Raw genomic sequence first — 24,839 nt, forward strand, 5'->3', positions numbered from 1 at the left:
CTTGAGAATATTTAAGATTGAGGCCATTGCACTTGGTTGTATAGCATTCAAAATGGCATCCACTTTGTGAGCACTCCTGGTGTTAGCCGTGCTGAACGTCAATTTCACTATCCCTTTCACTGGGAGTATGTAAGCAGTGGCAGTGTTGTCTCAGGAAGGTCATTGAACTCTATATGACAAACAAGACAAATGCATTTCAGTCTTCCTTGCTAGAAGCAAGCAGGCATTGTAAACATGTGGCTTTGTCAAGTTGACATGTTTCACTATTATGTAGGGTGCCATTGACTTTACACACACCACTTTGTAGGTGACACTTTTAATTTAGCAACATACTGCTGTGTAGGGGGATACCACTCTCTCAACCATACTCAGTACATCATATAGTTCAGTGCTCAGCATGCTGGCAGCATGATGCCTTTATCCTGCACGGGTCCATTATATCATCAGCATTTGAGCTGCCAAAAGAAACCAGAGTGTGACCGCTGGATGATAAACAGGATATTTTGACTCCATGTTATCAACATTCACAAAATGCCATGGAACAGACCATTAGGCTGATTAAATATGACTCCTCTGGATAGGGGGTTCACATGAAGAGAGCACAGGAATAGTTGCATTTCTGCCTGCTCTGGTGCTATTCATCTTTTATTTCTTTCATTTATCCTGCTGCATAGCTAACAAGTACCTAATCTTGGAGTGAAAACTCTACTTTGTGTCTGGAAGATTTCTGGTTCAGTTTTGGGTCAAGGTGCCAGATAAAGTCATGAAAATCCTCTATGCAAAGAAATAGTCAGAGGCCAACGGGGTGAAGCCAAGCCTTCAGTAGGGCAACTTGTCAGTGAGTGGGTTCTCGACCCCAGCAATGAATGCTTTGTAGATGATTACCAGTATGAGCTTTCTGGCACAGAATCTGCACGCTCGTGTTGCTGAATTGCAGAGCACTGATAAAAAGCTGTGTGAAGCTGAGGAAATAACCTTCATATCGAGAATACAGCTTCCTCAGTTGGAGGAGTGTCCATGTGACCAGTTCTCCAAAAGGATCAGAAGGAGGCACCTAGCTACATTTTTTGAGAACCATGTTTTCTTAATCATGACCTGAAAGCTGAGCATATTAATCTTGAAGGGGCATATTGTATCCTGTTTGAGGCCTGACCCACCCCTGACCAGCAATTGTGCTTTTTCATAACTTCTGTTGCAGAGATTTCGGTGAAGCTGGAAATTGTTTGAAAGCGACCCGAATGCAGTTTAGCCTGCTCCATCTGCTCTATTTTGCCACTCTGAGAGATCTACATCTGACAGATCTTTAAGCATGGCTTTGGCCTCTCTCTGTGTGCAATAAATTACAGTCATAATCTGCAATTCAGCACTAGTCCTAGACTTTAACCCTTGTCGTTACACACACTTTTTGATTTTGTGATACTATTTATCACGTTGACAGGGATGACCTAGCATGAATACTGAGGTGAATGTCACCTGCTAACTTTAAAAACCAGGAATGTCCATTGGTTATAATGGAATGTAGCCCTCAGCATGTTTCTTTAATTCTCCAAGATGCAGACACAGATTTGACCCTACTATATCCTCGTTGTGTCAGGGGTGCAAGGTGGCATGGGGGAATGACCTATTTTGCTTCAATTCCTGTGTTAAAACAAAAATTGAATCCCAATGGTTTAAGATCGCTTTTCAGCCTTTTGGCTAAAATCAAATGTTAGATCAAGCTCAAGATGGAGTAAAATACCTTTCCTTGTCAGCTTGGGTCTTGTTTCTATCTTTTGTGAGGACCTTGAATTGGATTCAATTAGAAGTTGAATTTGTTTTTTGGCGTAGCAAGGAATGGATTTGTGTTTGCCCGGTCCACTCCGAGCATTGTTTTTGCAACTTTAAGGATGTATTTTTGTTATCTTGGAGTCAAAAAATCTCTGACGGATTTCTATAAAAGTGCAGACAGGATCCATATCCAGAATCTATTTCCGCTTGGAAATGAGCGCATGTATAAGTGAGAGGCAACATGGTTTTGTAAAGGGGAGGTTATGTCTCGCTAACTTGATCAAGTTTTTCGATGAAGTGATGAAGATGATTGATGAGGTTAGGGCAGTGGATATTGTCCACATAGACTTCAGTAAGGCCTTTGACAAGGTCCCTCATGGCAGACTGGTGCAGAAGGTGAAGTCACATGGGATCAGAGGTGGACTGGAAAGATGGTTACAGAACTGGCTCAGTCATAGAAGACAGAGGGTAGCAGTGGAAGGGTGCATTTCTGAATGGAGGGCTGTGACAAGTGGTGTTTCTAAGGGCTCAGACAATTTGAGTGAAGAGAGGGATAGTCACAGGTAAAGAGGTGTTTAAAGGGCGTTTAAGAGATCCGTGGATAGGTTTATGGATGGAAAGAGTTTGGTTTAGGTTAGAGGGTCATTGTTTTTTAACTGGTCGGCGCAACATTGTGGGCCAAAGGGCCTGTTCTGCGCTGTAATGTTCTATGTTCTATAATTATCTCAAGCCAGGACAGTTAGTAAGATTTTGCAAGCCCAAGCCAAATGGTGGGAGCCACATGCAGTGTGACATGAACCCAAGATCCTGTTTGACGCCATCCTCATGGCCTCAGCTGGCTATTAGTTCCTGCTGGGCAATTCTGCATTGTTGTGTTCCTTGAAGGCCATCTTGGAGAACACTTACCTGAAGATCGGAGGCTGAATGCCTTTGACTGCTGAAGTATTCCCCAACAGGAAGGGAACACTCCTGTCTGGTGATTGTTGCATTGTGTCTGTTCATCCGTTGTCATAGAGTCTGCATGGTCTCGCCAATGAATCATGCCTCAGGTCATCCTTTCCTTCAGCGTATGAGGTAGACAACATTGGCCAACTCGCATGAGTAGATACCATGTACCTGGTGGGTGGTGTTCTCATGTGTGAAGCTGGTATCCTTGTCTATGGTCTGGCACATCTTACAGAGGTTGCCGTTGGAGGATTGTGTGGTGTTGTGGTCGCTGTTTTCCTGAAGGCTGGGTAGTTTTCTGTGAACAATGGTCTGTTTGAGGTTGCGTGGTTGTTTGAAGGCTAGTGGGGGTGTGGGGATGGCCTCTACAACCCTTCTTAAATAGCACAACGACATTAACTGTTCTTCTATCCTCTGGCACCTCCTCTGTGGCCAGAGAGGAATTAAACATTTGTATCAGAGCCTGTGCAATCTCCTCCCTTGCCTCCCACAGCAGCCTGGGACACAATTCATTCAGATCTGGTGATTTGTCCACTTTTAAGCCTGCCAACACCTTGTCCTTCCCTATGTCAATTTGCTCAAGAACCTCGAAATCTCTTTCCCTGAATTCCATTCCTTCATCCTCATTCACTTGGGTGAAGACAGATGTGAAGTATTCATTCAACACTCCACTAATGTCTTCTAGCTCCATCCACAGATTACCCCCTTGGTCCCTAATGGGCCCTATACTTTTCCTTGTTATCCTCGTCCCATTGATACACTTAATGAATATCTTGGGATTTTCCCTTTTACGAGCCAGAGCTTTCTCATATCGCCTCTTTACTTTTCTAATAGCTTTTTTGAGCTCCACTCTGTACTTTCTGTATTTCATTAATGCCTTGATTGATTTGTTCTCCTTGTACCTGTTAAAAGTCTTTCTTTCTCTTCTCATCATATCCTAAAGATTTCTGGTCATCCATGGTTCTCTGAGCTTGTTGCTCCTTCCTGTTACCCTAGGGAACATGCTGGGCTTGCCTTTTTGAACACCCCTCCACTGCATTTGTGTAGATTTCCCCACTAGTCCCTGTTCCCAGTCTACCTAAACTAGATCCTACCTTATTTTATTAAAATCCACCTTTCCCCCATTCAAAACCTTTTTTTTGTTACTTGTCTATTTTTGTTCGTAACAATCTTAAATTGTACTGTGTGAACATCTCTATCACTAAAATGCTCTCTACCACCTATCCAGCTTTATTTCCCAGAATTAGGAGAATAAACAAAGAACAAAGAACAACACAGCACGGGAAACAGGCCCTTCGGCCCAACGAGCCCACGCTGCCATCTTAACAATGTGTTTTTCCTCCTCCACCCTTGACCCATGTCTATGCTTATGGTACCCCCATTGGAAACCAGATTAAGGGGAGAATAATTTAGGGACAATTTGTTACACCAATCAGCCTAAGAGCACATCTTTGGGGTGTGGGAGGAAACCGGAGCACCCGGAGGAAACCCACGCAACCACAGGGAGAATGCGCAAACTCCCACAGACACTGGCCCAAACCCATGTATCTGCACAGCAAACAGTGATAGTCACTGAGCTGTCGTGGTGCCCATCTGCTGGTCCAGTTTTAACAATGTACACAAACGACGCGAAGTACTAGGCCACTCTCGAAACATCCAAGAGCAGCCCACGCACGACCCACCATGTGCATGCCCCTCGTTAGACAACAAGGTGGACCGATGCACCTGCGGAGTAAAAGAGAAAAAACATCAACACATGTAACAGTTGATTTCCAGGAACGTCCCGTGGCTCTGATCCTTATTTAAAACATTCTCCTATAACCCTCCATCCCTATTTCGCTCATGTGTCTACCTAAGTAAACCTTAAATAAGTCCAGCGTGCCTGCCTCCACCACCTTATTTGGAAGTGCATTCCATACCCCCACGAGCCTCTGTGTGAAAAACCTCCCTCTAGTATCCAAATTATACCTCTCCCCCCTCACCTTAAGCCCGTGGCCCCTCGTGATATTTGTCTCCAATCTAGGAAAAAGCCTGCCACCCTTCATTATCTTATACATCTCTATTTATCTATACCCTTCATTATCTTATACATCTCTATAAGATCCCCCCCTCAATCTCCCTCTTTCTAAGGAGAACAGCCCCAATTTACCCAATCTTTCCTCATGACCCAGTCCTTCCATACCAGGCAGCATCCTGGTAAACCTCCTCTGCACTCTCTCCAGGGTCTCCACGTCCTTCCGGTAGTAAGGTGGCGAGAACTGGATGCATACTCCAAATGCGATCTAACCAACGTTCTGTACAACTGTAGCATTAGACGCCAGCTCTTGTACTCTACACCCCTTCCTATAAAGGCTAGCATACCATAAGCTTTCTTCGCAACCTTCTCCACCTGTGTTGCCATCTTCAGAGACTTGTGCACTTGCACTCCCAGGTCCCTCTGCATTTCTATACTCTTAATAGGTCTACCCTTTATCATGTAACTCCCCTCTACATTATTCCTTCCAAAATGCATCACCTCGCACTTATCAGGATTAAATTCCATCTGCCATTTATCTGCCCAATATACCAGCCTATCTATATCCTGCTGTGTTGCCTGACACCCCTCCTCACTGTCCGCCAATCCTGCCATCTTTGTGTCATCTGCAAAATTGCTGATCACACCACGTACGCCTTCTTCCAAGTCATTTATATATATTACAAATAGAAGAGGTCCCAGTACTGAGCCCTGTGGCACACCACTGGTGACAGACCTCTAGCTAGAAAAGGACTCTTCCACTACTACTCTCTGTCTCCTGTTACCTAGCCAGTTTTCAATCCATCTAGATACCTGTCCCTGTATCCCTGAGCATTAATCTTTTCAACCAACCTACCATGAGGGACTTTGTCAAACGCCTTACTGAAATCCATACAGACAACATCAACGGCTCGTCCTTCGTCAACCGTTTTTGTCACCTCCTCAAAAAATTCTACCTGATTCGTAAGGCAAGACCTCCCCTTAACAAAGCCATGCTGCGCATCCCTAATCAGATCACAACGCTCTAAATGCATATACATCCTATCCCTAAGAATTTTTTCCAACAACTTTCCTACCACTGACGTCAAATTCACCGGCCTATAATTACCAGGGTTATCCCTACTGCCCCTTTTAAACAGCGGTACCACATTTGCTATCCTCCAGTCCTCTGGGACCTCACCTGTGTCCAGGAAGAGACAAAGATTTGTGTCAGAGGCCCAGCAATTTCATCTCTCACCTCCCTAAGCAGCCTGGGATAAATGCCATCAGGCCCCGGAGATTTATCAGTTTTTATGCTGCCTAAAAACCCTAACACTTCCTCCCTCGTAATGGGTATTTCTTTCAACTGGCCTACAGCTCCCTCCAAGACAGTACAAGACACCAAGCCCCTCTCCTTCGTGAATACCGATGCAAAGTATTCATTCAGGATCCCCCCCATTCCCTCAGACTCTAGAACATAGAACATAGAACATTACAGCGCAGAACAGGCCCTTCGGCCCACGATGTTGCACCGACCAGTTAAAAAACAATGACCCTCTAACCTAAACCAATCCCTTTCCATCCATAAACCTATCCACGGATCTCTTAAACGCCCCCAAACTAGGCGCATTTACAACTGCAGCAGGCAGGGCATTCCAATCCCTCACCACCCTCTGGGTAAAGAACTTACCCCTGACATCCGTCCTATAACTACCCCCCCTTAATTTAAAGCCATGCCCCCTCGTGCTAGCTTTCTCCATCCGAGGAAAAAGGCTATCACTATCCACCCTATCTAAACCTCTAATCATCTTATATCTCTACGCACAGTTCCCCTCCTCCGTCCCTAAGGGGACCGATTTTCCCTCTAACCACCCTTTTGTTCCTAATGTAAGAGTAAAATGCCTTTGGATTCCTTAATCCTATCTGCCAAAGCCATTTCATGCCCCCTTTTCGCCCTTCTAACTCCCCTTTTGAGCTCCCTCCTACTCTCTCTATATTCCTCCAGCGCACTCTCCGTTCCCAGTTGCTTACACCTAACATATGCCCCTCTCTTCTTCCTGACAAAGTCTTCAATATCTCCTGTAATCCACGGCTCTCTAATCCTGCCTTTCCCATCCTTCCTCTTTACTGGCACATGTATTTCCTGCAACCTTTTCAGTTTTCCCTTGAAAGCCTCCCACTTGCCGAACGTGGATTTCCCCGCAAACAACCTCTCCCAATCAGTATCCATCAGCTCATGCCTAATCCGGCTGTATCTAGCCTTCCCCCAGTTCAACACCCTTCCCTTCGGACAGCACTCATCTTTTTCCATTATTATCCGAAAGTAGACAGACTTGTGGTCACTGTTAGCCACGTGTTCACCCACTGCAACCTCAACCACCTGACCCGGCTCATTACCCAAAACTAAATCCAATATAGCCCCCTCCCTAGTCGGGCTAGTTACGTACTGCTCCAAGGACCCTTCCATCACACATTTTACAAATTCCTCCCCATTCAAACCCCCAGCTCTAGGCTCCTTCCAATCCACTCCAGGAAGATTAAAATCACCCACTACAACAACCCTATTCTTTCTGCACCTATCTAAAATGTCTTTACAAATGCCTTCTTCCACTGCCCATGGGCTATTGAGTGGCCTATAGTACATCCCCAGCATAGTAATCTCTCCCTTCCTATTCCTCAACTCCACCCACAGCGACTCAATCCCTAACTCCTCCATATTATCCTCCCTCTGCAACGCTGTGATGTGCTCCTTAACTAACAACGCCACCCCGCCACCTCTCTTCAGCCCTCCTCTGTCACACCTAAATCACTTATACCCGGGAATATTTAGCTGCCAGTCCTGCCCTTCCTTTAACCACGTCTCTGTCACTGCCACCACAACTAAATTTCTCACAAACATCAAGGCCCTAAGCTCATCCGTTTTACCCATTACACTCCTCGCATTAAAACAGACGCAATCCAAACCTCCAGGCCCACTCGGATTCTCCTTCCCCTGCATAATTTTCCTCTCAACCAAACCTACCCTGTCACCCAACTCGTTCCCAATCCCAGTACCTACTGAGCTATCAGTCTCATCCCCACCCCCCCCCATATTAGTTTAAACCCTGCCGAAACACTCTGGCTAACCTCCCAGCTAAGATATCTGTCCCCCGCCCATTCAAATGTTCCCCATCCCTCCTGTACAGGTGCCCTTCTCTCACAAATACCTCCCAGTGATCGACAAAAATAAAGCCCTCTACCTTGCACCAATCCCTCAGCCACACATTCAGCTGTAGGATCTCATTATTCCTAGCCATACTGTTACTAGGCAGCAGAAAGTCTGACAACACCAGGTTTAAGTCCAACCGATTTATTTGATAGTAAACTCATTAGCTTTCGAGGGGTTTCCCTCTTCTTCGAGGGAAACCCCTCGAAAGCTAGTGCGTTTACTATCAAATAAATCGGTTGGACTTAAACCTGGTGTTGTCAGATTTTTTACTGTGTTTACCCCAGTCCAACGCCGGCACATCCACATCATGACTAGGCAGCAGCCCAGAGAACGCCACCCTGGAGGCCCTGCTCTTCAGCTTGGCCCCCAACTCCCTGAATGGCCTACGTACATCCACCCCTGCTCTGCCTTCCTATGTCCATCCACCCCGCTCTTCCTTCCTATGTCCTTCTCTCCTATGTGTATAATTACTCCAGTCTGGGTCCCTTCACCCTTCAAAATTCCCTCTATCCTCTCTGACACATCCTGTACCCCTATCCAGGGAGGCAGACTACCATCCTGGAGTCACACTTTTGTCCACAGAACCACCTATCAATTCCTTTAACCCTCCCATCCCTCACCACTATCTCATTGCCAGCCCCCTTCCTTCCCTCTGAGGCACTCTGGTCCTCCTGTCTTACCTTTTGTACCCCTGTTGATGTCTTTTGGGAGACCACTGGGGTAGTCTTTGGACCAGGACTATTCTTCTTTTTCCCCTTCCTAATGGTTACCCACCCATTCCCCCTCGCCACCACCATCCCCCGTCCCCACCCCCCACCCCCAGGCCCTGGGATCTCCACTTGACCGTGGTTCATATCCATTATTGCCTTGTTCTCCCTGACCTGATACATCCTCTAAATGCAGCTCTAATTGCCTGACCCGGGCCCTCAAACGCTGCAACTCTAAACACTTGATGCAGATGTGGGCCTTTGGGAGACGTGCTGTCTCCAGGAACTCCCACATATGGCACCTAACACAGCTGAAGCGTCTCCCCATAGACCCTGCCATTTACCTGACCACCCTTGGAATTATGTATACAGAAATAGAACACAGGAAAGATGGAACCAGTAACTCACCTTGCCTAAGCCTGCTCTCGCCTAAACCCAGTGAGCCAAAGCCCTTACAGCTCTCACTCTGCTCCCACCTCACTCTGCTGCCCGCTCCCAGCGCTGCCTACTATTGCCTTTTTTTTATACCCCCCCGCTCTCCCTTCCCAACTACCCCCTCGCCTAACTTCCACTACGGAAATAAAAAGCAAAAACCCTGAGAACCAGAAATACAGAGAAGAAGTTCCAAAGAAAATCAACCACTCACCGCAGCCACCAGGTACAGTGCTCCAGAGAACAATGAGTCAGGTGCTGCATCATGTTCGTTTGGTGCTGCATCCTGTCTGGATCCACAAGGATGGTGACATATTTGGGCACCATGCCCGCATTAGAAATGATGGACTCCAAATTATGAACAAAATCCTTTGCAAGGTTGATGCTAGATTCCTCTGTGTCTCCTTACCCAGTTTCCACATGTTTTCTGGTAAGCCAATGTACCAATCATTTCTGTGTACATACCATCACCTTTTCTCCTTAAATCACCCCACCCTCTGCCATAGCACTTGTATGTGATCTCATGTTCCAGCCAACTAGCATCCACCCAACTCATTTCCCCTGCTCTGGTTGCAGGTCACTCCTGGCCAGGATCCCACCATATGCAGATCCTATCTTCATGGTGCTTTTGCAAAGACATATAGTGTCAATGGATGAATCCTATGAGTTCTCTTCAGCTGCCATTTGTGGATTCAATGAAACCTCCATGTTGTCTCTTTTAGGGAAGGCCTGCTGGTTCTTGAGTCATGATGTGGAGATGCCGGTGTTGGACTGGGGTAAACACAGTAAAAAGTATCACAACACCAGGTTAAAGTCCAGTCAGTTTATTTGATAGTAAACCCACAAGCTTTCGGAATCACTGTTCCTGACGAGGGTTCTTGAGTCACTCAGTCACTTTGCAGGCAGTAGTGATTCTGCCCTGAGGATCAAGGACCCTGAGGACAGGAATCCTGCTTGTCAAAAATTATCAGCCAATGAAGCTGGCAATTCTTCTGTACTCAGCAAGATCACTGGAGATGCAGTGGTGCTGCAGATTTAACACCAACCTGAGGCCTGGGATCCAGGTATAGGCAAGTGAGGGAAGGGAGTACGTTGGGGAGAATTAGGAGCAAGGGCAGTAGGATTGCTTTCAGTGTCTCCATTCTTTTCGGATGCTGGTGCACTGAGTTCCTGCCCCTACAGAGCCCACAAGCAAATATGCCAAGCTTTGCTTTTCATGCTCTGCACATGGTGAGTCACCTAGCTGCTGCTGGTTTAATACCAGTGGTAGTAAGGTGAAGCCCTTAACTGGGCATTAATTACCAAGAAACTACAGATATCAGTAGTGGGAAAAGTACTGGAAACATTTCTAAAGAATATGTAAACTGGAGACTTAGAAATTAATGGTAGGATTGGGGAGTGTCAATAACGACTTATGAAAGGAAATCACATTTATCAAACCTGATGGAGTTTGTATGAGGATGTAACTAGCAGAATAGTTATGGGGAAGCATTTATCTGGTATATTCAGATTTTCAGAAGATTTTTGGTAAAGTCCCACACAAGAGATTAGTGTCCAAAATTAGAGTGCATAGGGTTAGGTGTAATGTACTTGCATGGATTGAGAATTTGTTAATAGATAGAAAACAGAGAATAAATTCTCAGGTTTACAGTCTGCGACTCATGGGGTACCATAAGGATTGGGATCCCAGCTATTCACAATCTATATGAGTGATTGAATATCGAGATCAAATATAATATTTCCAAGTTTGCTAATGGCACAAAATTGGGAATGGAAGTGGTGAGGAGGATGCAGAGAGGCTTTAAGGGGATTTGGACAAGGTAATGGAATGGATAAGAACATAGCAGCTAGAATATAATGTGGAAAAATTTGGAGTTATCTGTTTTGGTAGGAAAGACAAAAATGCAGAGTATTTCTTAAATGTGGAGAGATTGGGAAATAGTGATATCCAATGTGATCTGGGTTTCCTTGATAATAAGTCACTGAAAGCTAACACGCAGGTGCAGCAAGTGATTAGGAAGAGAAACTGGGTGTTGACCTTTATTGCAAGAGGATTTGAGTACATGAGTAAAGGTGCCAATAGTACAGAGACTTGGTGAGATCAGACCTTGAGTATTGTGTACACTTTCCTTATAAACAAAGAACAAAGAAAATCACAGCACAGGAACAGGCCCTTCAGCCCTCCAAGCCTGCACCAACCATGTTGCCCGACTTAACTAAAACCTCCTACCCTTCCGGGGACCATATCCCTCTACTCCCATCTTATTCATGTATTTATCAAGATGCCCCTTAAAAGTCACTACCGTATCTGCTTCCACTACCTCCCCCAACAACAAGTTCCAGGCACCCCCATCTACTGTGTAAAAAAAAATCTGCCTCGTACATCTCCTTTAAACATTGCCCCTCGCACCTTAAAGCTGTGCCCCCTAGTAATTGACTCTTCCACTTTGAGAAAAAGCTTCTGACTATCCACTCTGTCTGTGCCCCTCATAATCTCGTAGACTTCTATCAGGTCTCCCCTCAACCGCCATCATTCCAGTGAGAACAAACTAAGTTTCTCCAACCTCTCCTCATAGATAATGCCCTCCATACCAGGCAACATCCCAGTAAATCTTTTCTGTACCCTCTCCAAAGCCTCCACGTCCTTCTGGTAGTGTGGCGACCAGAATTGAACATTATATTCCAAGTGCGGCCTAACTAACATTCTATAAAGCTGCACCATGACTTGCCAATTTTTAAATTCAATGCCCTGGTCTATGAAGACAAGCATGCCATATGCCTTCTGGACTACCTCCTCCACCTGCATTGCCACTCTCAGTGATCTGTGTACCTATACACCCAGATCCCTTTGCCTATCAATATTATTAGGATTCTGCCATTTACTATGTATTTCCTCTCTGTATCTGCATTATCTCACATTTGCTTGGATTAAACTCCATCTGCCATCTCTCTGCCCAAATCTCCAACTGATCTATATCCTGCTGTATCCTCTGATTGTCCTCATCACTATCTGCAAATCCACCAACCTTTGTGTCATCCGCAAACTTACTAATCAAACCAATCTCATTTTCCTCCAAATCAGTTTTATATATATATTACAAATAGCAAAGATCCCAGCACTGATCCCTGAGGAACGCCACTTGTCATGGCCCTCATTTCAGAAAAGCATCTTCCACTGTTAACATCTGTCTTCTTTGATCGAGCCAGTTTTGGATCCACCTTGCCAGCTCACCTCTGATCCCATGCAACTTCACCTTCTCCATCAGCCTGCCATGAGAGGCCTTGTCAAATCATCCACTGCCCTACCTTCATCAAGCATCTTCATCACTTCCTCGAAAAACTTGATTAAGTTCGTGAGATACGATCTCCCCTTCTCAAAACCATGTTGTCTCTCACTAAGGAAGAATATGATAGAACATAGAACATTACAGCGCAGAACAGGCCCTTCGGCCCACGATGTTGCGCCGACCAGTTACAAAACAATGACCCACTAACCTAAATCAATCCCTTTTCGTCCATAAACCTATCCACGGATCTCTTAAACGCCCCCAAAATAGGCGCATTTACAACTGCAGCAGGCAGGGCATTCCAATCCCTCACCACCCTCTGGGTAAAGAACCTACACCTGACATCCGTCCTATAACTACCACCCCTTAATTTAAAGCCATGCCCCCTCGTGCTAGATTTCTCCATCAGAGGAAAAAGGCTATTACTATCCACCCTATCTAAACCTCTAATCATCTTATATGTTTCAATAAGATCCCCTCTTAGCTGCCTTCTTTCCAACGAAAACAACCCCAAATCCCTCAGCCTCTGCTCATAGGACCTCCCCTCCATACCAGGCAACATCCTGGTAAACCTCCTCTGCACCCTCTCCAAAGCCTCCACATCCTTCCTGTAATGTGGGGACCAGAACTGCACACAGTACTCCAAGTGCGGCCGCACCAGAGTTGTGTACAGTTGCAACATGACGCTGCGACTCCTAAATTCAATCCCCCTGCCAATAAATGCCAAGACACCGTATGCCTTCTTAACAACCTTATCTACTTGACTCCCAACTTTCAGGGATCTATGTACAATATGATGGCCATAGATGGGGTGCAATGAAAATTCACAAGACTAATTTGTGGGATGATAGGCTGTCCTGTGAGGAGAGATTGAAGAGGCTGACCCTGTATTCTTAAGACTTTAGAAGAATGAGAGGTGATCTAAGTGAAACATATAAAATTTTTACAGGACACAAAAGGGGTAGATGCAGGAAGGGTGGTTCCCCAGTCTGGAGGGTGTTTAGAACCAGGGATCAGTCACAAAATAACAGGTAATCATTTAGGACTGAGTTCAGAAGAATTTCTTTCCATTCAGAGGGTGGTAAATCCTTGGCATTCTCTATCTCAGACAGCTGTGGAGGTTCACTCATTTTGTACGTTCAACACAGAGATGAATAGATGTCTGGATGTTAAAGACATCAAGGGATATGGGATAGGATAAGAAAACAGCACTGAGGGTGGCACAGTGGTTAGCACTGCTGCCTCAGCGCCAGGGACCTAGGTTCAATAAGCGGCTTGGGTCATTGTCTGTGTGGAGTTTGCACATTCTCCCCATGTCTGTGGGGTTTTTTTCGGGTGCTCTAGTTTCTTCCCATAGTCCAAAGATGTGTGAGTTAGGTGGATTGGCCAAGCTAAATTGCCCCTTATTGTCAGGGGGACTAGCTGGAGTAAATGCATGGGGTTATTGGGACAGGACCTGGGTGGGATTGTGGTTGGTGCAGACTTGATGAGCTGAATGGCCTCTTTCTGCACTGTAGGATTCTATGATTCTAGATGACCAGCCATGATTGAGTTGAAAGACAGGGCAGGCTCGAGGGACTGAAATGAATTATTCTTGCTGCTGTTTCCTATGCTTCTGTGTTGACACATGGCAGAAACTCGACCCTGAGTAGACATCATCCTCGAATTGAGAGATTACAAGCGAGTGAGCATATTGGAGTGTCTGTATGTTATTTAAGCTGTTCTATTTTGTGAAACTTTTGGGTGAGGTAAATATTCATGTAGACAGGAAATATTTAAACTGACAAGTAACACATTGGAAATGCTTGTGATTATCCCCATGAGTTTCATGGGGAATCTCTAATTGATTGGGGTGGCATTGTAGGACAATGGTTAGCACCAACTGTCTGCCCCTCTACCGTGGCTACATTCAAAGCTGGAAGTCATGCACCTCACTTGCTGCAGCTACTGGAGAAGCAGCTTTGTAGGAGTACTAGGAAAGGGAGATGGAGAATATGCATAAAGGGAATTCACAAAGTGAAACCTTCAAAACTATATTCAAGTCACATCAGTATCTGGAATAAATCCAGTAACTAAGCTGCAAGTGCTGTTTGATTCCTTTAATAATGAAATTTGTGGTGGGGCCCAGGGGTGGAGTTCTTCCTGTTGTTTAATATTATGTTTTGCTACGCGTTGATTGGAGAGCAGTATTGCAAAACGGCAGCAGTGTGTTCAAATCAATGTCAGGCAGAGATTCACATCATCATCATCTGTCTGCTCTGCATGCAGCTGGCGGTCATTGTTTGTCTGCATAAACCCACTTATCAAAATGGCATCCTCCACACTTCCCATCAGAAATGTGTATGTGCATTTTGGAACTCATTTTTGTGTTTTGTTTGATTTCATAGCACTTTGAGAAATGGATGCTAAACATCCCAATTTTAACCCTCAGAAGGTCTAATTGCTGTAAATAGACACACCATAAAGTCACTTAGCGGCAACTGTGGCATGGTAGCACAGTGGTTAGCACTGCTACCTCATAGCGCCAGGGCCCTGGGTTCAATTCTCGCCTCGGGTCACTGTGAAGTTTGTATGTTCTACTCATGTCTACACAGATATCCTCCGGGTGCTCCAGTTTCCTCCCACTGTCCAAAGATGTGCAGGTTAGGTTGATTAGTCATTCTAAGTTGCCCCTTAGAATCAGGGGTATTAGCAGAGTAAATATATGGGCCTATGGAAATGGAGTCGGGTGGGATTGTTCCCAGTGCTGGCTGAATGGCTCCTTTATGCATTGTAGGGATTCTATGATTTAACCAAAAGGCACTTTATGCTTATCAGAAGATGATTCTATTGTCAATGAGAAGGTGTTTCTGTAATTGCAAATAGCTTTTAAATGGCGTGGTTTCTTTCAGAATTGCTAATAAAAAAGGAAATAAAAGTTAGGCCTCATCTGGATTATTGCATCCAGTTCTGTGCAACTATCACTGAGAACCTTGAGGGTTTGATAAGGTTCCTCACGGTAGGCTCATGAAGAAGGTAAGGAGGTGTGGGATAGAAGGAAATTTGGCCGATTGGATAAGTAACTGGCTGTATCATTAGTCCCAGGGGGACTAATATCTTGGCGGGAAGACTGGCTAAGGCTACCGGGGGGACTTTAAACTAGAAAGGATGGGGGGAGAGAATTGTGATGGGGAGACTGGGACGGAGGAGGTTAGCTCCCAGGTAGGGGAGGACTGCAGGCAGTATGAGAGGGAGGTTAGACAGGGGGTGGAGAAGGGAAATGCCCAGACTGAGGGGCTGAAGTGTATATATTTTAACGCCAGGAGTGTAGTGAATAAGGTAGATGAGCTTAGGGTGTGGATTGCTGCTTGGGAATGTGATGTGGTGGCCATTACGGAGACTTGGATGTCTCAGGGACAGGACTGGGTACTTCAGGTGCCAGGATTCAGGTGCTTCAGGAAGGACAGGGAGGGTGGCAGAAGAGGTGGCTGAGTGGCACTGTTGATCAGGGATAGTGTCATGGCTGCAGAGAAGGAGGATGCTGTGGAGGGACTATCTACAGAGTGTTTGTGGGTGGAAGTTAGGAACAGCAAAGGGTCGGTAACTTTGCTGGGTGTAATCTATAGGCCGCCCAATAGTGACAGGGAAGTTGAGGTGCAGATAGGGAAACAGATCCTAGAGAGATGTAGTAATAACAGGATTGTCATGATGGGAGACTTCAATTTCCCAAACATCGACTGGAATATCCCTAGGGTAAGGGGTTTGGATGGGGAGGAGTTTGTTAGGTGTGTTCAGGAAGGTTTCCTGACACAGCATGTGGATAAGCCTACGAGAGGAGAGGCTGTACTTGACCTGGTACTGGCGAATGAACCAGGACAGGTGATGGATCTCTCGGTAGGAGAGCATCTTGGGAATGGTGATCATAATTCTATCTCCTTCACAATTGCGTTGGAACGAGATAGGATCAGGCAGGCTAGGAAGGTGTTTGTCTGGAGTAAGGGGAAATATGATGACATCAGGCAGACAATTGGACGAATAAACTGGAAGGAGGCGTTCTTAGGGAAAAGTACCGAAGGAAGGTGGCGGATATTCAAGGAATGTTTGTCTGGAGCTCTGCATGACAACGTTCCAATGAGACAAGGGGGTTTTGGTAGGTCGCGGGAACCGTGGTGCACGAAGGCTGTGGTGAACCTAGTCAGGAGGAAAAGGAAGGTGTACAAAAGGTTCAGGGAATTGGAGATGTTAAGGATCTTGAGGAGTGTAAGGATTGTAGAAAGGAGCTTAAAAGGGAAATTAGGAGAGCCAGAAGGGGTCATGAGAAGACCTTGGCAGGTAAGATTAAGGAGAATCCCAAGGCCTTCTATAAATATGTGAAAAGTAAAAGGATGAGAAGAGAAGGGATAGGACCTATAAAAGGTGAAGGGGAAAAGGTCTGTGTGGAACCAAAAGAAATAGCAGAGGTGCTTAATGAGTACTTTGCCTCAGTATTCACAGTGGAAACTGATCTGGGAGATTTAGAACATAGAACATAGAACATTACAGCGCGGAACAGGTCCTTCGGCCCACAATGTTGCACCGACCAGTCTTTTTTTTTTAAAAAAAACATTGACCCACTAATCTAAACCAATCCCTTTTCGTCCATAAACCTATCCACCAATCTCTTAAACGCCCCCAAACTAGGCGCATTTACAACTGCAGCAGGCAGGGCATTCCAATCCCTTACCACCCTCTGGGTAAAGAACCTGCCCCTGACATTTTGCTACGGATTTGCAGCAGATGGAAAAGATTGAGTTTGTGGATATTAAGGAGGAGGATGTGTTAGAACTTTTGAATTCTATCAAGATAGATAAGTCGCCGGGACCAGATGGGATGTACCCCAGGATACTGTGGGAGGCGAGGGAAGTGATTGCAGAGCCCCTGGCGATGATCTTTGCGTCATCAATGGAGACGGGAGAGGTTCCGGAAGATTGGAGGATTGCGGATGTAGTTCCTATTTTCAAGAAAGGGAACAGAGATAGCCCGGGAAATTACCGACCGGTGAGTCTGACCTCAGTGGTTGGTAAGCTGATGGAGAGGCTTCTGAGGGACAAGATTTACGAGCATTTGGAGAGATTTGACATGATCAGAAATAGCCAGCATGGATTTGTCAAGGGCAGGTCGTGCCTTACGAGCCTATTTGAGTTCTTCGAAAATGTGACTGAACACATTGACGAAGGAAGTGCTGTGGACGTGGTGTACATGGACTTCAGCAAGGCGTTTGATAAGGTCCCCCATGCAAGACTTCTTGAGAAGGTGAGAGGGCATGGGATCCAAGGGCCTTTGGCCTTGTGGATCCAGAACTGGCTTGCCTGCAGAAGGCAGACAGTGGTTGTGGATGGGTCTTTTTCGGCATGGAGGTCAGTCACCAGCGGAGTGCCCCAGGGATCTGTTCTAGGACCCTTGCTGTTTGTCATTTTCATAAATGACCTAGATGAGGAAGTGGAGGGATGGGTAAGTAAGTTCGCTGATGACACGAAGGTCGGTGGTGTTGTGGATGGTCTGGAAGGATGTCAAAAGTTGCAGCAGGACATAAATAGGATGCAGGACTGGGCGGAGAAGTGGCAGATGGACTTCAACACGGATAAATGTGTAGTCGTCCATTTTGGCAGAACCAATGGGATGAACGAGTACACTATCAAGGGCAGGAGTCTTAGTAGTGTTGAGGAGCAGAAGGATCTTGGGGTCCGGGTCCACAGGACCCTTAAATCGGCCGCACAGGTGGAGGAGGTGGTCAAGAAGGCGTATGGTGTACTGGCCTTCATTAATCGAGGGATTGAGTTTAGGAGTCGGGAGGTAATGCTGGAACTTTATAAGACCCTTGTCAGGCCTCATTTGGAGTACTGTGCGCAGTTCTGGTCGCCTCACTATAGGAAAGACGTAGAAGCTATTGAAAGGGTGCAGAGGAGATTTACAAGGATGTTGCCTGGACTGGGAGGCATGCCTTATGAAGTTAGGTTGAGGGAGCTGGGACTCTTCTCCCTGGAGAGACGAAGGTTGAGAGGCGACCTGATAGAGGTTTATAAAATGTTGAGAGGAGTAGATAGGGTGGATTCTCAGGGGCTATTTCCCCGGGTTGAAATGGTCGCTATGAGAGGACACAGATTTAAGGTGCGGGGAGGCAAGTACAGAAGTGATGTTAGGGGTAATTTTTTCACTCAGAGGATGGTGAGTGAATGGAATCGGCTGCCGTCAGTGGTGGTGGAGGCGAACTCGCTGGGGTCTTTCAAAAGACTTCTGGATGAGTATATGGGGTTTAATGGGATTGGGGGTTATAGATAGGTCTATAGGTTGGTGGGTGTTGATGTGATCGGCGCAACTCGTGGGCCGAAGGGCCTGTTTGTGCTGTAGTGTTCTATGTTCTATGTTCTAAGACAGGGGGCGGTGGTGGAAGGAAAATTTTCAGACTGAGACCAGTTACCAGGGTGTAACACAGTGCTGGGTCCTCTGCTATTTGTGATTTTTATCAATGACTTGGAAGAGGGGGCTGAAGGGTGGGTTAGTAAATTTGCTGATGACACCAAGATTGGTGGAGTAGTGGATGAGGTGGAGGGCCATTGTAGGCTGCAAAGAGACATTGATAGGATGCAGGGCTGAGCCGAAAAGAGGCAGATGGAGTTTAACCCTGATAAGTACGAGGTGATTCATTTTGGTAGGACAAACTTGAATGTGGATTACAGGGTCAATGGCAGGGTTCCAAGGAATGTGGAGGAACAGAGAGATCTTGGGATTCATATCCACAGATCTCTGAAGGTTGCCATTCAAGTGGATAGAGCTGTGAAGAAGGCTTATAGTGTGTTAGCGTTTAATTACTGGGGGGTTTGAGTTCAAGACCTGAGGGGTTATGCTGCAACTATACCGGGCGTTGGTGAGACCACATTTGGAATATTGTGTTCAGTTCTGGTCGCCTCACTAAAAGAAGGATGTGGGAGCATTGGAGAGAGTGTGGAGGAGATTTACCAGGATGCTGCCTGGTTTGGAGGGTAGGTCTTATGAGGAAAGGTTGAGGAGCTGGGTCTTTTCTCTTTGGAGCGGAGGAGGATGAGAGGCAACTTAGTAGAGATTTATAAGATGATAAGGGGGATAGATAGAGTGGACGTGCAGAGACTATTTCCTCGGGTGGATGTAGCTGTTACTTGGGGGCATAAATATAAGGTTCATGGTGGGAGATATAGGAGGGATGTCCGAGGTAGATTCTTCACCCAGAGAATGGCTGGGGTGTGGAATGCACTGCCTACTGTGATAGTGGAGTCAGACACTTTAGGAACTTTCAAGCAGTTATTGGATAGGCACACGGAGCACTCCAGAATGATAGGGAGTGGGATAGCTTGATCTTGGGTTCAGATATAGCTCGGCACAACATTGAGGGCCGAAGGCCTGTACTGTGCTGTAATGTTCCATGTTCTATGTTAACAATATTAAGGCATTGAAGAGCATACAGGGCAGATTCACAACAATGATTCCAGGGATAATAGGGTAGCTATGAGGATAAATTGGAGAGGTTGGATCAGGTTTCCTTGGTGAAAAGAAGACTGAGAAGAGACTTGAAAGAGGTATTCAAGGTTCTGAGGAGTAGGTATAGACTGGGTGGTCACATGGACACTAGGATTACATGAGCACATGAGGGGCCATGGGTTGGTAGTGCAGGCATTCGCTCCGAAGTACATAATAAACTTTTATTGTTCAAAATCCTTAGTCACTAGTAAATAGAACCCAACACTTCTACAGCATGGACAGGGTAAATTGTAAGAAACTGTTCCCTCTTGAGAGTACGTCAAGGTGGAACATTGGTTAGCCCAGCTGCCTCACGGCACCAGGGATATGGGTTTGATTCCAGCCTTGGGTGACTTTCTGTATGGAGTTTGCATGTTCTCTCTGTGCCTGCATGAATTTCCTGTGAATGCTCTGGTTTCCTCCCATGCTCCAAATTGTGTGGGTTAGGTTGATTGGCCTTAGTGTCAGGGGACTAACAGGGCAAATACTTGGACTTGTGGGGATAGGGCCGGTTGGTATTGTTGTTGGTGTAGTCTCGATGGGCCAAATAGCCTCCTTCTCCATGGTTGGCATTCTATGATTCTAAAGAGCACAGATTCAATATAATGGGAAAAAGGAGTAGAAGTGATGTGAGGAAATTTGTTGTTCACCAGAGGGTGGTTGAAGTCTGAAGTGAACTTCCCACATATTCCCCCCCATGCTATTGGATTTCCTCCAGGTGCTCCAGTTTCCTTTCACTGTCCAAAGATCTGGAGGTTAGGGTTGGCCATGATAAATGTGTAGGTTTACAGGGGTAAGGTGGGGAACAAGGCCTTGGTAAGAAACTTTGACAGAGAGTGATGCAGACTCAATGAGTAGAATGGCCTTTTCTGCTCTGTATGTCTCTCCCTCTCTTTCTCTCTCACTTTCTCTCTCTCTTTTCCCCCTCCCTCTCTCTCTCTTTCTTCTGTTCTCTCTCTTTTTCTCTCTCTTTTTCTCTCTCCTTTTCTTTCTCTTTTTTCTCTCTTTTTCTCTCTCTCTCTGTCTGTCTCTATTTTTTTCTCTCTTCCTCCCTCTCTCTCTTCCTTTTCTCTCTCTCACTCTTTCTTTTCTATCACACTTTCCTTTTCTCTTTCTTTCTCTTTCATTTTTCTCTCTTTTTCTTTCTCTCTCTTTCTTTTTTTGCTCTCTCTTTCTATCTCTACTTCTCTCTTTCTTTCTCTCTCATATTTTCTCTCTCCCTTTTTCTCCCCTTTTCTTTCTCTTTTGCACTAAATCTCTCACTCTCTCTCTGTTTCTCTCTTTTTTTCTTGTCCTCTCTCCTTTTCTCTTCCTCTGTCTCTCGCCTACCATATCTCTCTCCCTCTTTCTCTCTCACTCTATCTTTTCTCGCTCTTTTTCCCCCTTTCTCTCCCTCTTTTTTCCCTTTTTTCCCTTTTTCCCTTTTTTTTCCCTCTTTCATTCCATCGTTCCCCCTCTCTTTTTCCCCTTCTCTGTCTCCCCACCTTCTCTCTCTCTCCCCTTCTCTCTCTCTCCCCCTCTCTTTCTCCCCCTCTGTCTTCTCTCTATTTTTCTCCTTCTCTTTCATGTCCGTCTCTTTCTTGTCTCTCTCTCTCTCTTTCACTCTCTCTCTCCTTCACTCTCTCTCACCGTTTCTCTCTTTCACTCTCTTTTTTCTATCATGTTCTCTCTCCCCCTATTTCTCTCTCTCACGCTTTCTTTCTCTCAACCTCTTTCTTTCTCTTTTTCCTTTTCTCATTCTCTCTTTCTTTTTCCCTCACTCTCACACTTCCCTTTTCTCTCCCTTTTTTCTTTCTCTCCTTTTCTCTATTTCTCTTTCTCTCTGTCTGTGGCTTTCTCTCTCTCTCTGGTTCTCTCTCTCTCCCTCCATCTTTCTCTCTCTCGCTCTTTCTCTCTCTCTCTCTCTCCTGTTTTCGCTCTTTGGTTCTCTCTCCCTCTTTCTTTTCTCTCTTTCTCTCTTTTTTCACTCTCTCCCATTTTGTCTCTTGTTTTTCTCGCGTTTTCTCTCTCGTTTTCCCTCTTTCTCACTCTCCCTCCCTTTTTCTCTGTCACTCTTTTTTCTCTTTCTTTCTCTTTTTTCCCTCCTTTTCTTACTCTCTTTTTCTCTTTCACTCTCTTGCTCTTTCTCTGTCTCTCTTTCTTTTTCTCTCCCTGCCTCTCTCTCTCTTTCTTTCACTCCCTCTTTTTCTCTCTCTACCTCCTTCCATATTTATTTCTCTCTCTCTCTCCCTCTCTTGCTCTCTCTCCCTCTTTCTCTCGCTCTCTCTCATCTTTCTTTCGCTCTCCCTCTTTCTCTCTCTCTTGCTCTTTCTTTCTCTCTTGCTCTCTCTCTCTTTCTCCCTTTCTCTCTGTCTCCCTCTTTTTCTCTCTCTCCCTATTTTTCTCTCCCTCCCTCTTTCTCTCTCTCCCTCTTTTCCTCTCTCTCCCTCTGTCTCCCTCTTTCTCTCTCTCTCCCTCTTTTTCTCTCTCTCCCTATTTTTCTCTCCCTCCCTCTTTCTCTCTCTCCCTCTTTTCCTCTCTCTCCCTCTGTCTCCCTCTTTCTCTCTCTCCCTCTCTTTTTTCTCTCTTTTCATTTCCTTCTTTCTCCCTCTTTCTCTCTCTCCCCCCTCTCTCTCTCTCCCACTCTTTCTCTCTCTCTCTCCTCTTTCTCTCTGTCTCTCCCTCTTTTTCTCTCCCTCCCTCTTTTTCTCTCTCTCCTTTTTCTCTCCCTCCCTCTTTCTCTCTCTCTCCCGCTCTCTCTCTCCGTCTTTCTCCCTCTCTTTTTTCTCTTTTTTCTCTTTTTTCACTCTCTCTTTTTACTTCTTTCTCTCTTTCTCTCTCTCTCTGTCTTTCTGTCTCCCTTTCTCTCTCTCTTTCCCTCTTTCTCTTGCTCTCTTTCTTTCTTTCTCTCTCTGTCTTTCTCTCTCCAACTTTCTCTCTCTCCCTCTTTCTCTTTCCCTTCCCCTTTCTCTCTCTTTCTTTCTCTGTCTTTTTCCTCTTTTTTTCACTCTCTCTTTTTCTCTTTCTCCCTCTTGCTTTTTCTCTCTTTTTGTCTGCCTCTCTTTTTTTCGCTCTTTTTCTTTTTCATTCTCTTTCTCTCTCTCTCCCTCTTTCTCGTTCTCTCTCCCCTTCCTCTCTCTCTTTTTATTTATTTCTTTCCCCCTCTTTCTCTCTCTCTCCATCTTTCTCTCCTCCTCTCTGTCTCCCTCCTTCCCTCTCCCTTTCTCTTTCTCTCTCTATCTTTCTCTTTCTCGCTCCCTCTTTCTCTTTCTCATTCCCACTTTCTCTCTCTCTCCCTCTTTCTATCTCTCTCTTTCTCTCTTGTACTTTCTCTCTCTCCTTTTTTGCTCTCTTTTTTCCTTTTCTCTCTCTTGCTCTTTCTCTCTCTCCCCCCCCCCCTTTTCTCTCTTTCTCTCCCTCTCTTTCTCTTGCTCTTTTCCTCTCTCGTTTTTCTCTCTCTCTTTCTCTCTTTTTCTATCTCTCTCCCTCTTTCTCACTCTTGCTCCATCTTTCTCTCTCTCTCCCTTTTTCTCTCTCTCATTCTTTTTCTCTCTCTCTTCCTCTTTCACACTCTTTATTTCTCTCTCTCTCCCTCTTTCTCCCTCTTTCTCTCTCCCCCCTTTCCCTCTCTCTCCTTTTTTTCCCTTTCTTACTCTCTCCCTCTTTTTCTCTCTCTCCATTTGTCCCTCTCTTCCTTTTGTCTTTCTCTGTCATTCTCTCTCTCCCTCTTTCTCTCTCTGCTCCTTTTTTTCTCTGACTTTTTCTTCTCTTTTTTCACTCTCTTTTCCTCTATCTTGCTCTTTCTCTCTCTCTTTCTCTCTCTCTTTCTCTTTCTTGCTCTTTCTCTCTCTCTTTTCTCTCCCCCTCTTTCTCCTTCTCTCACTCCTTTCTCTCTCTTTTTTCTCTCTCTTTATCCCTCTCTCTTTCCCTCTTTCTCTCCCTCTCTGTATTTCTCTCTCTTTCTTTCCCTCTCCCTCTTTATCCCTCTCTCTCCCTCTTTCTCTCCCTCCCTGTATTTCACGTTCTTTCTTTCCCTCTTCCTCTCTCCCCTTTCTCTCTCTCTCCCCTTTCTCTCTCTTTCTTTCTCTCACTCTCTCCCTCTTTTCTGTCTCACTCTCCCTTTTTCTCTCTCAATCTCTCTGTCCTTCTCTCTCTCATTTCTCTTTCACTCTCTTGCTCTTTTTCTCTTTTCTTTCTCTGTTTTGTCTCTCTTTCTCGCTCTCTTTTTCTCTCACTCTTTTTTTCTCTCTTTCTCTTTTTCTCTTCCTCTCTTGTTCTTCCTTTCTTTTTCTCTCTCCCTCTTCCTCTGTCTCTCTATTTCTTTCTCTCTCGTTCTTTCTCTTTCAATCTTTCTCTTTCTTCCCCTTTATCTCCCTCTCTCTTCTTCGCTCCTTCTTTCTCTCTCTTTCTCTCTTTCTATTTCTCTCTCTTTTTCTCTCTCTCACCCTCTTTCTTTTCTCTTTCTGTTTCTGCCTCTGTTTCTCTACCTGTCTTTTTCTATCTCTCTGTTTTTCTCTCTCTCTCCCTCTTTCCCTCTCTCTGTTTTTCTCATTCTCTCTTTTGCTCTCGTTTATCTCTTTGTCTTTTTCTCTCTCTTTCTCTCCCTTTCTTTTCTCTCTTTTTTTCTCCCTCTTTTTCTCTCTCTCTCGATGTGCTGAAAGTTTCAGGACTGGAAAGTGTCAGTTGTAATCCAACATTTCATTGGATCAATTCACAGCAGATAATAAAAACTGCCAAATCCAGCATCATGTGAGCTTAATAGTTTTTTCGTGCCAAGCCTGGGAAGGGGTGTATGTTTAAATGATACTGTTTGCTTGGAACAGTATAATTAGCTGGCTGTTGAGGTTTATACTGTTTCATGATTAAAATTTGTAGTTGATAGAAGTTATACTGAGTTTTATTTATATGTTAACTGTGTTCTTAAATAAACTTTATTTGGTAAGTTTCATAGTGGGTTACCTGAGTCATATCTGGAGTGAAACTGCTCACCCGTACTAAAATCAAAGTGCAAA

General features: G+C 45.3%; 1 protein-coding gene across 1 annotated transcript in view; it reads left to right on the plus strand.

Annotated features, from left to right (window-relative positions):
• LOC145349480 (claudin-10-like) overlaps positions 1 to 24,839 on the plus strand; it is an 89,542-nt gene that overhangs the window by 36,039 nt on the left and 28,664 nt on the right. The window lies entirely within an intron of this gene.

Source organism: Carcharhinus amblyrhynchos, chromosome 10, assembly GCF_965287045.1.
Source record: "Carcharhinus amblyrhynchos chromosome 10, sCarAmb.v2.hapA, whole genome shotgun sequence".
NCBI lineage: Eukaryota > Metazoa > Chordata > Chondrichthyes > Carcharhiniformes > Carcharhinidae > Carcharhinus > Carcharhinus amblyrhynchos.